Source organism: Cydia pomonella, chromosome 12, assembly GCF_033807575.1.
Source record: "Cydia pomonella isolate Wapato2018A chromosome 12, ilCydPomo1, whole genome shotgun sequence".
Classification (NCBI taxonomy): domain Eukaryota; kingdom Metazoa; phylum Arthropoda; class Insecta; order Lepidoptera; family Tortricidae; genus Cydia; species Cydia pomonella.
Genome location: NC_084714.1, coordinates 13,248,412 through 13,266,418, shown reverse-complemented (window position 1 = coordinate 13,266,418; position 18,007 = coordinate 13,248,412).

Sequence of the window (18,007 nt, the reverse complement as noted above, 5' to 3'; positions counted from 1 at the left end):
TATAAGGAGTTTATTATACCCGCGGATAAACAACCCCGATAGTTTCTGTGTTTCGCGGTAGTTCCTCTGTATCTTGGCGTTGCTCTTATTGTTTTTGTTTAATGTTTCCTGATAAATTCATTTTGCCTACCTTGAAAATCTTAATTTGAAAATCGTATATTTGGCTCTCTATCGTTCTTGCCCTTTCGAGCTTATAGCTGTTCTCGGAAAACTACGAAAAAAGGAAAGAACTGTTTATTTAATGAATTTATCAGGTAACTAATAATAGTGAAAAAACTAGAAAACTAGTTCGCCTTTGTATTAATGATGAGTGTTTTTTTCCTGTTTTGTGTTCATTTTTGTACAATAAAAAGTTTTACTACTACTACTACTACTAAATTACAGGACGCACTTATGTGTTAGAATAAGATCGATGTAGGTATGCTAACCATTATCGTACAATCATGTACACATAGCATCAAAATGTGACAACATAATATTTCTATGATGATTCTAATACTGAACGGAGTGGTCGTATGCAATTTCCTCTCTCTTTCCTCTTTCTCTCTTTTTCCAAATTTTGACTGAGAAAATGTTTTGAATGAAATAGCTTACTCTGTATCCTCTATATTTGTGTTAGAATACTACGAAACCATAGTAGATTACATTTTTTAGTGGCAACAATGGTCGCGCACTGTGCGGCTTAAGAGGAATTTCCTCCCGCGGGCGCTCCGGCTTTAGTATGAGCTCCCTGCCGAGGTTTTTCTGAAGGTCTACAGTAGGGGTTCTTGAAAAAAGAAGTGTACAGGTTTTTAAAGGGTCGGCAACGCGCATGTATCACTTCTGGAGTTGGAGGCGTGCTTAGGAGTTTCAGTGACGCTTATATTTAACAGGATTAATTACTGAATTCTCGCTGACAGTACCGTGGTACAGTGAATTTGGCGTGATAAAATGTGAAAGTGTCGTAATATCATATTATATACACCGTAGGTTGGTAAAATCCGACAGATCTTAACCACGCATTCCTGAGGATCAAAAAATGTTTAGTAAAATTCGGAAAAAAAATGTTCTGTTTTTTTTTAGCCGATTTAAAAGCCATTTTCTGCACACAGCACGTTATTTCTACATCTTGGCGAAAAAAACAACATTACAACGAAGAAGTAAAGTTTTCTTAATTCATCTATAGATCAAAATTGCGAGTGTTCTTTTTAGTTGAGTAATGTTTGTCAGAAGGTATGACTAAACCAAGTCACATAGAGGCAGCGCCGCAGCGAAAAAGGCGTTTTTCACAAAGTTATAGCAGAAACAAATTTTCGCAAGAATTGCCATTATCTCTGAAAGAAGACCGATTACAGAAAATTTGTATGATATTTTAGCCTCTAAATGCGATTAAGAATACAACTTTAAATCTATCAGGTTTTACCAGCCCACGGTGTATAATATCGTGACACTTTCTCACTTTGTCATTTCAAAGCCATTTTTGAGATAAAAGAAGCAATAATTCAGTTGTATTACCTAGAAATACAAAAGGCAAAGTTATTGTTTAACACCTCATGGTAGCATATGGATACTCAAACGTAAGAAAAATTACAAAATTGAACCACAAGAGAAGCGACAGCGGTTTTAAAATAAAATTGTATTGACAGTTGCGGGGACTTCAAGGCATGAGGGTTAAACAAACTTTGCTACAGAGCGCAACACGAATTTATTTTATCACACCATCACGAGGAAAATATTTATTATTCCAATTAATTTATTAAATATTCTTTCTATCAGCCCCTTGGCTAACGTAAATAGCTTTCTTCATAAAGGATTTCTTGTCTCGCCCATCAAGTTTTATATGGTCTAGTCATACACTGTATCTGCCACGACCACGAGTGCCGTCGCCCATGGACACCTGCAACACAAGAGCGATTATAAGATTTAAATTTGTGCTTTAGTTTGAAATAGGAAACTGGACAATATTAAGTGTAAATTGCGTAATTATAGCTCTTACAAATCAATTTATTCGTTTATTCTTTACTTTTAGGTAACTAATGAAAGATTGGTTTAATATGAAAACTCAGAAAGATAAATCTGTAATATTTTGCTAACACTGAACGACTGCATTGGAGAATTTATTTTGTCGCATCGCCATCTCCGAAACCCACGAATCCCTTTGCAAAAATAAAGTAAACCCGGGATAAAAGAGCCTACCTAGCTTTTTTAGGGGACGTTTATCGCAGACTTCTACATCCAGGCGGTACTAGGCCACCAAAAACGAGCAGACACCACCGGCTGGATTTGGCTGCATCACGTGATGCAAGTGGATCCAGTGCGCATACCGTATCCATCACGAGCAACATGAGTCCCGCTCTCGTCGGGTTGCTGTGTGCGGTGGTCACGCATTTAGTCAAGAGGATGGGGAAGATAATTTCAAAATGTTAACTTACCTTAAGTGAAGAAATATTTCTCCTCTGCATTCATTTAATTCGAGTAATTTGGTTGTATTTCTTCAATTTGAAGTTAAATTGTTATTCATTTAATCGGCAAACAAACGATCACCAACAATAGCTATCTGGTTTATTTAATAATATTGCGTAGCTGCCTTCGACTGAATGTGACTTTTGTAGAAAGGCAAACTGTTTTTCGTTTTCGTGTACCATGTAGCATTATCGTCACTTACTTCTTCTCGTAAAAAATACAAATAAGTAAATTAGTAATTTTATTTATACGTCTGACAGTGACATTATTCATTGACTTTGGCAATCAACTGACGAACGCTGCCGCGACTGCACGCCGCAAACAGCAGCAGTCGGCCGCTGCAGTAATGTCGCACCAGTAATGTCGCAACGGTAGTGCAGCTGCAGTTGGAAATGGACTGTCACCTTTAGGGGATGATTTTCAGGACACTTCATTCCAAATACCAAAAATCTAAAATGAGGTACAAATCAGACCTTAACTTAGTAGGATTAAATTGGTGCTACAAAAACAATATCAGTTTTCCTAACCCATTTATTTTCATGTTCCTAGAAACATGACGGTTAACACTGCTAAACGTTACATAAAACTTTGTAAAAACTACTATCTCATCTCTAGTTCATTGCTTTTTATACTGCCATGACTGGCAGCAAACGAACTGAAAATTTACTAGTAAAATAAAAATATATCGGTACCTACTGCAATCGATCTCCCACAAACCATTAAACGCTAAGCGGACGATGGAAAATATCGGAAATAGCGACCACGACAAAGCAAAATACTCCTTTGAAACTATTCTTCGGTCTCCATTTATGGACGTTTGGCAACTCCGGTGCGATTGGATGATTTTTAAACTTTACCTTATTTGATGCGAAAATGGGAAGCGCTTGAATAATCACAACGTCGGTATTAAACGTCGTAATAAATACAACATATATGTAGGGTATAGCTATAGATAAACATAGAACAGTTACGACCTCGTCAATGATTGTCGATGGTATAGACAAACTAAAGAAAAGTCAAGATCGTGACTGCAGGCAAGAGATTTAGGAATTTACTACTTTTTATTGCATAAGTGACTAAGCACCAGATTCAAATAATCTGGTATCTGATCTTAGTAAAATGATGATGATCTAAATCTCATTGCTTGAGTACTGAGGAATGACACGGCGAACCTGTAGGGTGACTTGTTCATAAGATAAGATAAGATAATATAAACAGTCAACCACCCTTTTTTCGAGCGCCAATATATCGCAAATTTTCAATAAAAATAAATTATTGCAAACATTTATCGATAGAATATTTAATTGGGTACACATTTACATTCAAGAAATTTAATTTTTTCCTATAGTTTTGACATTATTGTGCCAAGTGCGAATCGGACTCGCACAGGAAGAGTTCCGTACCATTATCTATAAAAACGGGCACACGCTCAAGTACTGACCCCGCCCGACGTTGCTTAACTTCGGTGATTGGAGATAGGAAATAAATATTTATTTTATTCTGTTTTAAGTATTTGTTGTTATAGCGGCAACAGAAATACATAATCTGTAGAAATTTCAACTGGCTAACTATCACAGTTCATGAGATACAGCCTGGTGACAGATGGACGGACGGACGGACAGCGGAGTCAGCGGACAGCTTAAAAAAAAGACTGGCAAAGTTGGTATTGTACCTGTCATGTCACTACTGTCCACAAATACCACAAATAAGTGTCACATGATCCCATCAACAACTATCCTAGCGGTTATTATGTTAGGTACCATTAAGTATTCAAAGTTATACTTATAAAGCATTTCTTCTTCATTACTGTCAAGTCGGAATTGTAGTAAATAGTAGGTAGCTGAGATATCGCATGACATAATTACAGATCGCGTCATTCACGAAGACGCGTGCCTTGACTCGTATTGTCATGTTATTAAAGGTTAGATTTGACAAATCTGCGCGTCATCGTGGATGACACGAACCGTATATCGCTAAGTCTTGTCTTATTTAGGTAGCACTTGACAACAATTTATCGAACATATTAAAGTAATTATTTATGTAAGACAAAATAAATAAATGGAAATAGACAGAGGGCATTTACTTTGCCCAAATTAACTGAGCAATATTATTACTTTATTAATTTTATTTGCTCCTGTTTTAAGTCGTGCACGTGTCTTAGCAATGACTTTTTTCGTAAACCGCACTAACATCAACATTTTTGACTGAGCATTGGTAGGCTTTCTTTGCGATAAGATTGAGGACGGTACGTGTTAACGCGATCATAACCTATTTAATGCATACTTCAAAACTCCTGCTACGAGACCCATAGCCACACTACGTAGCACACCACAGCGCTGCGTAGTAGCTCGAACAGGGTTGATAATATTTTAACTGTTCATTGCAATAATAAATTTCAGCGCAATGTTTAATTGGCATATTGTACAAAAGTGTTTCGTGTCGCTGGGAATCATGCTGTAAATCACGCCGCAGAATTATGAGAGCGTGAAATTTATTACATTCGCTTCGGGTTGCAAATTTTCATCATAGAGAGTAATTTTCTACACAATACGGACTTATTTACGGGTCCACGTCTGTTGCGTTTTGGACGAGTTGCTTTTACTACATCCTGTATCCGTAAATAAACTAATTATCTTAATTATTTCCTAATTTTGTTAGGGTAGGTAAAGCTAAAAGTTAATACACCTTACGAGGGAGTGCATTATATTTTGTTTTTTCCATTAGTTTTGTTTACAAGAAAAAAACTGATGAATTTTACGTCGAAATACTGGTATTAAACGTCAGTTTCTGAGTGAATGGAGTAGGACGAAAAATACTAGTAGAATTGTTAATGATATTGTTGTTATAATTACTTATTTACAATTTAATACTAAGTACGGGATAAATTCACACAAACAAACCCGTTAATCGGATCTGCTCAAATTTCTCGAATTAATACAAACCATTTAATTATTAATTCGTTTCTTGTTTACGAAAGCCGCTCTATTTAACCAAAACAACTTTGGCAAGTTACTTGAATACCAAACTACGTTTACGGTTTATTTGAGTAGATAAACCTCATTTGCACCTTGAACACATTTACAGTGATACTGAATTTCAAACATTCCATTCGTTAACTCATTTATTTATTAAATGCGTCTACGTACAAATTACTTTTGTGCTACAAGGTGGAGCCACAGTATACAGAGTTTGCGAGGCATTTTCAGATTTAAAAACGCATTTAATCGATTTGCAAGACCGAAGTGATCTCATAAGCACTTTCCTTTTTTGCCACTTTTATGTTATCTTTTTTGCCGCATTTATGTTATTTCTAGTCAGGATCGCGGGCCCTTTTCATTTATAGGAGAAAAAAATGTCCCAAAATTTTATTTTTCTTACCGCCGTACATATTATATGGGGAAATGATAGCACAATAGAGAAAAACCCTGGGACATTTTTATATCCCATTAAGATCGAAAGAACTCGTGAATTTCTGAGTAGAAAAAAACATAAAAATTACAAAATGAATGAAAGCGGCATTTTTTTAAAGAAACGCTCGCATAAGAGCTCCGCGAATAGTCTTGTGCTATAAATATGATACAAATACGATCTAATATTTCTGTGCGTTTTGCTCGCAAAACTGATATGTTGGTATTATATTATATTTATCAAATTTGAGTATATTTCTACACTCTTAAGTTAGGTTATGCCCGTATTACGAGTTCTTTGAAGTAAAACGATTGACAATGCACCGGACAGCCACTTAATCGATGAAAAAAATTAATACCAAGAAATCAAACCATTAAACGACATTAAACCGAATACGGCTTTGTCGTCATTTTCTTACATGATAATCTTTTAAAGTTATTTTATTTTCTCTGATGGAGATAAGTATTAAAGTTTTTATATGGACTTTAAATAAATTCTAGTTCACGTGTCCGAATTAAATTATTTAAGAGAATTGAATGAATTTTAAGAAATGTCTACTTTACGGTGACAGATAGACCGTTTGCTATGAAAACACAACCAGTTTGAATTATAAAGTTATTCATGACGGTAGAAAGGAAAATAAAGAATATTTTACGAAACTTGTGGTACTGATTAATCTTCTGAGTTCTGCAAGAAGTCTGTCGTTTGACTACTCATTAAGGGAGACAGCGCCCAGGAATGCGCTTCATTATTTCTTGGCTTTCTCAAATTGCGACCGACGTCTGCTCGCAGCTGGCGAAATGCTCAAATTTGAATATCTTCTTGAATAAACATTCATACGTACCTACGAACATAAAGTGTAATAGCGTGGCTTAATGAAAGTCTTTTATGCAGCTATTTATTTGAGTTTCCTTTAAGTAAATGATGATTCACGCTATACCTTGCGAGTTGCGAGTCCGTAGCACTGTTCCTACAATGTGCAGTCAACCATTCGCAGCGGCTTACTCTTTATTGTGTCTTTGGTCGTCTTGGGGGTTTACCATATTTTAATATATAATAAAACATTTTTATTTAAATATTATTTGCAGCTATTTGTTTATTTAAACTTAATTGCACACATAATGAAAAATGTATAAATGGCGAACTTAATGCCAAAAGGCATTCTCTACCAGTCAACCATTGGCTCAAATAGAAGCATTTGTATATGTTGGTGCAGGAAAAAATTATAACAAATAATAAGGAAATTTTTTAACGTGAAGCAAATAATATTAATTATACATAAATATACATTGCGCGAAAAACAAATTGATTTTCCCATAGAAAATATCAACGTCAGACCTGCCATAACAGCCAAAATGTATGAAATGTATAGCGTGAGTCTCCTAGCACATATCTAACATTAACAAAGTATGGTATTTGAAACATAACTTCACGTAACGTTCAATCACGCATGACATGAAAGCTCATATTCATGAATCGATACCAGTTAAAAATACATTAGAAAATAATATGTTTTATTTTCTGTCTCTATTCAAACATAATTTCCTATTTCTTTATTGGCTTCAATTCCTTTGCCAAAAGTGCTCCTATAGCAAGCTATAGCTAGCGCTAGAGCAAGGCAGCATATAAACGATCCATCATGTATCTAATGCATCATGCAGCTATCTCGAATGCTGAACGAGGAAACTGAATTTCGGTCGAGATAAGACCACTATATGAAAAAAAGTATACTTAAAACGTAAACCTATAAAACCAGTAGCGGTCGAAATGAAACTACTATATGAAAAAATAGCGATTGAACGACAGGCCGATATATCGACATCGCTGAATTAAAGACACCCTATATCACAGTTTGGAAAGCGCAAATAAAGAATGATGTGCGCAACAGATTATCTGCTAATAATTTGTTTCCTTAACAAAAATCTACATAAAGTGAACTCTAATTACTATTTTGATTTACTTTTACTTTGATTGCTAGATGATTACCTAAATAAAATGTTTTATTTCATTTTGACTTGGCATTTTTCTTTGTTTTTACAAAATCGAATTTCTATTAAACACAAGCTTTGAGATTATTCAGAATATATGTAATTATTTTTTTATTTCATTTATTAACTAACTACTAAACCATCGATATAGTATCGTTATCGCCGATTATTAACTTTAATAATCGGTATCGTATCGGCAAACTCATCTACCGTTACATCCCTAGAAAAAAATATACATAAATCTACTTAAAACAGAATCCCGTAAAACCACACAGTAGCGATCCTGGGTGGAAATGGAATCAAGTGGTATAAAAAACGCTGACTGTACATTATCTCCAAAATCCGTCTATATTCCAATAACCGTTAATTAAAAAGTTAAAGAAGGTCTCGTAAGACCAATTTAGACTAGCGAAGTTTCTGGTAGTTACTTCCAACAAAATTACACCCATTAAAAAATAACGTAAGTAAACAGCACGGATCAACTACTACGCAGAAAAAAACTTTTTTTTATTGAACAAAAAATTAAGACAAAAATTACCAACATTTATTTGGCTTGTCTGTCGCCTACACGGGCATTTAAAAGCTGATTTGGTGATTGCCGATGCCGGGTGAAATAATTAATTGATACAGAAAGCGGATTATATCCGTTCCGTCTAGACTGGAACTCGATGTCAATTAAAGTATTATAGCACAATTAGTCGATGTCGATAACCATTCAGTTGGTAGGTATAATATGCGTAAACAAATTATGTTTATAAGTAGGTACACACGCATGTTCCAAGGTACTGAATTTATTTTACAGATGTAATTAAACCACTAAAAAAATATTTTCATTCTTCTTTTCATTCCTATATTCTAGACTACTCTACCGATGAAATCATAAAGCAAAGGATATCGATAATACAACAGTAGAGGGATATCAACGATTGAAAGTTCGAGAAGATATCATAAATAACAATGATAAGTCTTAGAAATGCCAACTCGCACGATTAAACCAACAAATCCAACTATGAACAAATGCGTTTGCATTTGGAGTCGAGACTCTTGGTCCGTGGGGCCCCGCAGCGCAGGGCCTATACCGGCAATTGGCGAAACGGCTGGTGGATGGGACCGGGGATAAGAGAGCTGGCAGCTTCCTCGCCCAACGCTTGAGCATAGCAATCCAGCGAGGAAATGCTGCCAGCATCCTCGGTACCTTGCCACGGGGGCCCATTTTAGATTTAGATTTTTAGTTTTATATAGTAGTTTTAGTTTAGTTAATTGTATTACTTATATATATTTTTTTATTAACTTGTCAATAAAATCACTATGAATATATCCGTTGTCTGATTATTGATTAAGTATTAAAAGCAGGAAACCGAACTGCATTGTAATAGCAAGAAAACTGAAGCATTTTATAATTCTTTTTAATAAGTCTTAGTACAATGAAATATGTTTAGAGAATATTGATGTTTCACTTGACACTCATATTTTTCCCTAGATAATTGCCACTACGGCAACGATTGTCATAGAGAATTAGTATTCTAAAATAAGAAGGTATGTTAAAGTAGAACATACTTCACACATTTTAACCCACCTTACCTTATTCAACTAATGAAATAGTTATGTGACGTTCAGTTTAACTATTTTTTTTTTGTTTATGTAAAGATTTAATTCCAATCTATAACGACCAATCAGATTAACTGTAAAACAAATATTAATAATTAAATTAAAGTTGAATCCCCATGGAATGATCAATCTGGCATCTTGCGATTCTCCCGAGATCATTACGAGGTCGAGAGAGCAAATTAATTAAGCCTGGACGTTGAGCTGCAAAATTAAATATTTCGAAGCTACCAAATTGTGTAATAACAAAAATTATTCGATGCATTAATTAACTACTAGAAAATAAGGCACGTCTAATGGGTTGGAACTGTTTGAATATGTAATTTAGTATTCTGAAGCTATACTTATATAGTATGTAGTGTGCATGTGTACAGACAACGGTGTCTTTCATAAAACGATTTGGGTTTTCAAAGGCGTTTCTCTGTTTTAATTATGGTGTGGTAGATCTACTCTAGTTGGATCAATATTAAACATGGGTTTCTCGTTCCCTTCCCACCGTGTAGAAATTTCCATGCGCCTTTCCATATAGATGTTGGTAGCCGATCGTAAGATCAGGCAGATCGTGAAATTCCTAGGCAAACCGCAGGAGCTCTATTTCTGGATAGTTTGCCTTTCGGGCATCTGCATCAACCGAACGAACTTATCCTAGCTTTCTATTAGTTTAGTGTGACTACCGTCAAAACATCAAACAGGAACAATACGATCTGCCTAATCTTACAATCGGCTGTTGATATAGGAACCTCAAAAGTAGGTCCTCTCAACAATTTACTTTAATTTCCCTTCCTAATTTCTAAAGTTATAATTTGGTATGGTATGGTATAATTTCTGAATAAAATATGGTATGGTATAATTTTTCATGAAAATACTTTTATTTTAACAAAATTTAAAAATCCTTTTAAGCAGATTCAGACGTCGTAGCGGTCTTTACCTACCAAACTGACCAGCTTGAAAACGCTGTTATTCGTACTACTAAATATGTGGCAAAAACTTCTTGCAATTTTGTGAACAATTTCGTAATTCTAGGAATTTACAAACTACAAAAGCTTACATAATAGTCGTAGCTCTGTAATCCTATTCTCATGTTAAAAGTACTTACAAAGATTAGCATCGCAAACCTATTCTTCCCTTTTAAGTACATGACATTTATGACATTCGGACCCGGGTACGTCCTTAAACTACGTCCAAAAGAGAGATATGGGCATTGTGAATGTCATCTTGCTTTGTGTGGTAGGGCACAGCCAGTGGATGTCATTCCAGATCTAGAGCAGAGCCCAACTGGAGAAGTACCTCCACCTTACAGAAAACGGCAGCCAAATAACACTAGACCCTACTCATAGTGTTGTGTTCCTGCCGGTGAGTAAGGTTGCCAGAGAATTAGGGGGGGCGGGTTTAGGGTCTGCAACGCGCATGTAACTCCTCTGGAGTTGCAGACGTACATAGGCTACGGAGGCTGCTTACCATCAGGCGGGCCGTATGCTTGTTTGCCACCGACGTAGTATTAAAAAAAAAAAAAACTTGCCACTACAAGGCATCACAAAACTTAAAGTGGCCAAGCACTCTGCTAGTTACCAATCTGTCTTGTTATTTAATAAGTTGCCTGCTGAGCTCAAGACAATAAACAACACGCTTACGTTTAAAAAATACACTGAATGCTGTTTTGGAAGAGAAGTGTTATTATGCGGTAGAAGAATTTTCGATATAGGTAGTTAAAATAAATATAATATAAACTGACATTTTTTCTTTATTTATTGTGTTTTATTTGATTTTAGTTATCCCATTAAGTAATTACATATAATTTATTATTGATTTTCGTCCGTCTGTCACCAGGCTGTATCTCATGAACCGTGATAGTTAGCCAGTTGAAATGTTTACAGATTATATATTTCTGTTGCCGCTATAACAACAAATACCAAGAACAGACTAAAATAAAAATTTAAGGGGGGCTCCCATACAACAAACATATTTTTTTTTGCCGCTTTTATAAACAATAGTACGGAACCCTTCGTGCGCGAGTCCAACTCGCACTTGCCCGGTTTTTTCTTAATTGTTATGCAAGTAATATGAATATTGTAAGTTTTTTTTTTGATATTTTTAATTTCATGCACAATTCATATTCTTAAGAATAAATTACTATATGAACCTACACTACAACAAAATATTGTATTTCTAATTTAATTTAATGCAAATTTTATGTGGCTTAATTGTTTGATGAACAAAACTTTAAACGAGTTTTGTCATAAATACATTGCGAGTTTAAGTACCTAAAACCTATTTTTATTAAACAAGCATTTAAAAACCTTTATAGCAAAACCTTTGAATAAACTTTACGGTAGAACAAACATGACTACAGTTAATATAATTTCAAGCTTCGAATAACATAAAATACGAAACGAACCCAAGCATACTAAATCGAAACAATGCGAGCGTTATCACAAAAGTGTTCACATAATGTCCCGCAGCGCGTGGCAGGTGCACCGTCAAAACATTCCGTTTTATTGTTAACAAAGTATTTCAAATTTAGTAATGTATTTTAATACAATCCAAGATAGTTTTTGAGGACATACACCTAAGTCCTATGCTTATTCATGAATGAGAAATTAAAATGTTTTTGTGTTACAAGGTGAACTGAAAATATTTATAACACGAAAGACTAAATAAGTATTTATGCATTTATATCATAACATAAATACAGTAGGTAATAAAATGGATTAAAGATGGTTCATTTTTAAAATACTCTCAATTAACCGAAACTAGAAAGTTAAATTTGCAAACACCAAGACAGTTTACTTAACATCTCAGTCTAAAAATGTAAATTTAGTCTCAGAGACATCAAACTAAAGCAAAAGTAAATAGAATCCAATTTCTTATCCAAATTTCGATTACACTTTCTGTTTTTCTTTACAATGTACAAAGGCGCAAAGTATTAAACCGCAGTACATCAAACAGAATCTTTGGCAAAAACATTTTGCAGATCACTGTAATTACGTCAGGCAAAAGCCAATTTTGGTTGCATTGAATTATTATGTTTAAGTTGAGTTTTTTTAGGCTAATAAGCCTAAAGACGATGTGTAATGAACCCTGCTGGGCGTCAGCTGCCGCTCCGTTGGCGAGTTGAGGAACGGTAGCCACCCAAACACAAAAAATGTAGTCATCACGTCCCGATGGTGTCAGATGATAGTTTAGATGTTGTGAATAAAGAAAATGATAGAAAGTCCGTCAGCTGATGCCTATTAAGACCATAACGCAGAAGTCAGGCGGGAGCTTATATTCTGTTTTAAAATTAAATTAAATTTTCGAACATCTCAGAAAAGCCAACCGATTTGATTTGTCCTCTATTGTAATATCAAGTCAAGATACCGTTTTATACGAAGTAGCAATTGCAAATACATAATTTTGTTATATCTCGTAATATTACTTGATATCGAACGATATGGCAGTTGGGGTCGAATCTAGATTGTCTCTAAATAAATAAATAAAAAACTACCACATAGATACTTTTCATTTACCGATTTACGTTCAAGTTATCTTGTAATTAGTAGGTATATATAAAATTGATTTGTTTTGTTGTTCATAAACTATAGCAAACCCTTCGTGTAAAATGAGCGATTAATATATTTCGGACAGGCCATATTATTTCTGCCATTCAGGCCATCTAATTTGTGTGTAGTGAAAATAATATATATAACTGTACATAATTTTTTGACGACCGGTTTAAGGGGGGCAGTGACCCTGCCTACGAAGCTGATGGTCCCGGGTTCAAATCCTGGTAAGGGCATTTATTCGTGTGATGAGCATGGATATTTGTTCCTGAGTCATGGGTGTTTTCTATGTATTTAAGTATTATAAATATTTATATATTATATATATCGTTGTCTAAGTACCCTCAACACAAGCCTTATTGAGCTTACTGTGGGACTTAGTCAATTTGTGTAATAATGTCGTATAATATTTATTTATTATTTATTATTATAATTAGGCATTATGTGGCAGTCACACAAACTACTATAACAAGCTCATTTGTCTCTTTTCGCATTATCTAATGTACGCATTAACATACACACAGTCACATAAACAGAATGCATCATACTCTAAAAAAGTATGTACACGCCTAAAGTAGGTTCTTAAACTTTTAAAATAAGGTGCATATGGGTCCCACCCTAAACAAATAACTTCGCCCTTGCATTCGAATCAGAACCAAACTCACAACCCTCCGATTTATCAAGTTGATTAGAAGCGGACGTAACATTCCGCCATCTTTCTTTGTTTACTTACGTAGGAGATTTCCCTTCAACCACCTAATTTCCAATATCCGTCCACTATTTGCTTCCATAATTATGACCATTATTTATGATTTTCTTACGTAACAATCATTATTAGACAATACCAATAAGTGAGACCACTTTAAGTATCTAAGCCAAACATATTCGCAGTGAAGCGTAATATGTTTTGGTTTTGACTTAGGTATACCACCCAAAACCAGTATCGAAATAGTTTACAAGTACCAGCAGTCTGTGCATTATTTGTTTAGGTAGGCATTGTCCTTAGCTTTGAAAGAGAAATCAGAATTGAATAGGTATTATGCCCACAAAGAATCATATATTTTCTTGTTTCGGGAGTTTTTTTATTTGAACAATTATTACGCTACGGCTAGTTGTAGCCTTCCGGTCTTTTCGCCAAAAACTGGACCGTGATACGTGACTACGTCCAGTTTTGTACGTGGCTACCGACAGCTACACCCAAGAAAACAAGACATCGTCGCCGAATCCCGACAATTGTCAGGCGAAAACACCGGACGTCTACAACCAGCCTAATTGTACTTTATTTTAATTCACAGATTTAATATTTTACTGAATTGTTTATTATAATCAGCCGATTCGTTCCTTGCTTTCAGCGAAAATGTATTATACCTAGTCATAGTTAATGGATACAAGGTAACATACGTTCTACCCATTAGTCAAACAGATCTTAACCCTTGTTACCAACACGAGTGCGAGAGCATGACATTGGCACATCAACGTAGCTTACTCGCAGAAACCTCAGTTTCTCAGTAACCTTTTATTGCTATGATTTACCAAGGAATGATAGAATATAAACGCGATCAATGCGTGGAAAGGTCAGGCAAAGTAACGTTTGGATAAATTCGAGAAAACTTTAAACACGTGCTGCCCATTTGTACCTTATTGTATGACAATTAAAGTATTAGTATTTTAAAGAATCGTGTTTAGGCAACGAAGCTTGCTGAGTTGCCTAAGTAAGGTACCTACGAGATTGAAAATCTTGATTATATCACTATTGTATGACAATACTTTTTCTACGAGTCTTCTAAAATACTACTTTTTTTACTATAAAACCTAAATAATTCATGAAAATTGGTAAATATCTCAGTAGACAAAAGACATAAACGCGCGAAGTAATTCATTGTTCAAATTTGTAAGTCGCCCAAAAAACAGAATCCAATGCCATTATTTATGACAGTAAATAAAACTAGCTTATTTATATTAAAATGCCTTACAATGGCTAAATGCCTAACTAGACTGCGTGATAGGACTAAACTTATATAGTCAAACTTTAATATAATAATAATTAGTAGATGGTTAAGATGAGCAAATATTCCGTTATACAAATATTCGTCGCAACTGGTTTGATCACCAGTTCGCCACTAATCATACAGGGTGGCCCTCGCTGTCGTGTTGACGCATTAATCACATTAGGACCCAGGAGTCAACGTGCGTTCGCATAACCGCGTTAACCTTATCGAAGTATTCCGTATCACACCGTACCGTTGGACAATCCAGGGATATTACAGGTTATTTTACTCGCACAGACTCGAATTTATTTTGATTTCAACGATAAAATACTTAACCAGTCAACTTTTTAATAGATTGCACAATTTACATATTACTTATAGTTAAATTGGCACATGGACATGTTAGGGGAGGGGGAAGGTCCTTAATAAGGTGCAACGAATATCCGGTCGAGTATCTAAGTGATCATTGAAGAGGTTTCGGAGAACTTAGAAATCGCATGTGATTCACATTTTTTTTTCGGCTAATGATAAAACGATAAAAGAAAAAGTCATAACAAGTAATTTTGTAGCTAATGTACATGACTAAGTTACTCATTGTTTCCCGATATGAATATTAAGTCAATATTCTTCTTCTACTCATAACTACTTTTTAGATCGGTCGTGTCAAATTCATTTATTGACTTCTTTGCTAACTACGAGTATATGCGACTTTTATAACCTCTTGAAAAACTGCACGGCTAAAAGGGGAGTTTTTGCCTTCAGGGCTCCAATCGACGCGGCTTGTGTGTAATAGGTGATTAGTATGCGGGGAGTGAGAAAAGCGTGTCACGACATACTCTATGTAAAAGACTGTAATCTCTACCTTAGCTTAGCGAGGCAAAAATGATCGTGATTATTACAGGTCTGGAATTTTCAGCGGTGTCTTTTTCTGCCTTAAGAAAAAATGGAGGTTCAAAATAATAGACGATAGAGAAAAAGTTGTCAAGTATATCATGGATCATTTCTTAAACTACAAAACAAAGGTAAGGTAAACCTCAGAATAATTAGCGTAAAAGTATTTAACCTAAACTTTCAAACTCCGATACTAGATAAACATGAATAAAATCTTCATCGGTTTCATAATCCAAAGACTTTATCATCAAAAGGTGCCTATCTAGGGTTACGATTTGTAATAAAAAGAGATTATGGGATCGTAATACTTAACCCTAAAGTAAGGGCACAAAAGCTAAGCTTTTGAGTTTAAGTATTTGCATTAATTATCCCAGCAAAAGTAGTTTGATATTGTACGTAAAAATTAAACCAATACAAGGTTTACATTGGTGCAAGAAAGACAAATAAGAACCCAAGTCTGATTATATCCGAAAATAAATTGAGACATCTGTCCCACGCAAATATTATCTGTGACTCCAATGACAGCATCCCACATACATCAGAACGATCAACCCTCTGCGTAGGCAAATTTGTCACGTCACACGCAGATGATTGATAAAGGAAATCACGTTTGATATTGAATTCGCTATAACAGACGTGTCAGCGGGTGATCACAGTTTGTATGCAACACCGTAAATATGTTGCAATAGGGGATCTGTTCCTAAAAATGCTACCAAGAAAACGTGCTTCAAGTTACATCTGGTTGCATCTACAAAATTTGCAAAATGGATACAGTACACTTACTTGAACAGAAATGATAAAATTATATAAATGTATGTGTTTAGTAACATTTGCAAAAAATAACGAAAAAGAAAATGCCAAAAATAAGAAATCCCTGTTTTCAGGATTGAGACTGAATATTCATAGATAATTGTTAACATAAGTATACATAGTTAATGTATGTCATCCACAATGACGCGCAGATATGTCACATCTAAACTTTAATAACATGGCGATCATTATCGTTAATTACACAATCATTATTGTATTTTTTGCATTATTACTTTTAACACAAAATGCGAAATATAGTCACCTACTTTATATTTTGCTGAACAAACCCTAACAACATACCGACGTTAGATGTAGTTTTAGCCTCGATAGTGTAAAGTATGTGTCCCAAGGAACACACTTGGTAAGAGGATATCTACATCTTATGAATTATTCCGAAAACCTACCGCCGACTTTGCTGGTGGATTTCCTTTCCAAACTACCAGTGACCTCTTGAATTATATGAATTATGATGCAAAAGTGACGTACTTAATATTTCTGTATGCTTGTTTGCCTTGAAAACTACAATACACATCATCATCAGTGAATAACATCTCCACAGATGCCGCCACCTCTTCGGTCACCAAGCAGTTACGTCAACCAGACGCTTCGCGATTTCTGGAAGAAACCTGGACGCTGGGACACCATGGACTTAGAGTTTCAACGCCAAATGGTACAAAATGGTACTCTCTACCGAGGCTCTTATATTTATTACGTTTCATAGTTTTGGCGCTTTCGGCCGCTCCGCTCGCTTTAAAGCTGGCCTTACACGTCTGAAAGGTATACAGATTTAGACTGTGTAAGGCTGGCCTTACAGTCTTAATCTGAATCTGAATTCATAATCTGATTTCAGATTATTAATTCAAAACGCACGGAATTGCATATACAATTTGATTATTCCCGACACACATTCTGATTTTTTCAGATTATGAATTTCTCAGATTGATCTGTCAGAATGATACTGACGTGCGTTATGAATTCAGAATATGAAAATTCAGATTATGAATTCCAGATGCACCTCTTTCCATACTTTATGTATGGACGAGCACACACACGCTGGAATCAGAAATTTGCCATTGACATTCATGGGAGAGAGTGAGACAAACTTTGGTGTGACAACTGATCAATCTGAATGTTTAAGACATGTGTGAGGAAAAGCATTCTCAACTAAGAATCTGAATTCAGATTATGAATTCAGAGAGACATTCCGGACGTGTTAGGCCAACCTTAGGCCAGCCTTACATTTATTCTGTTCGAGGTGGGACGGTGCCAACGTTTCTACGCAGGTAATATCCCACACTAACATCTAATAAAGTATACAATAACATAATTCATCATA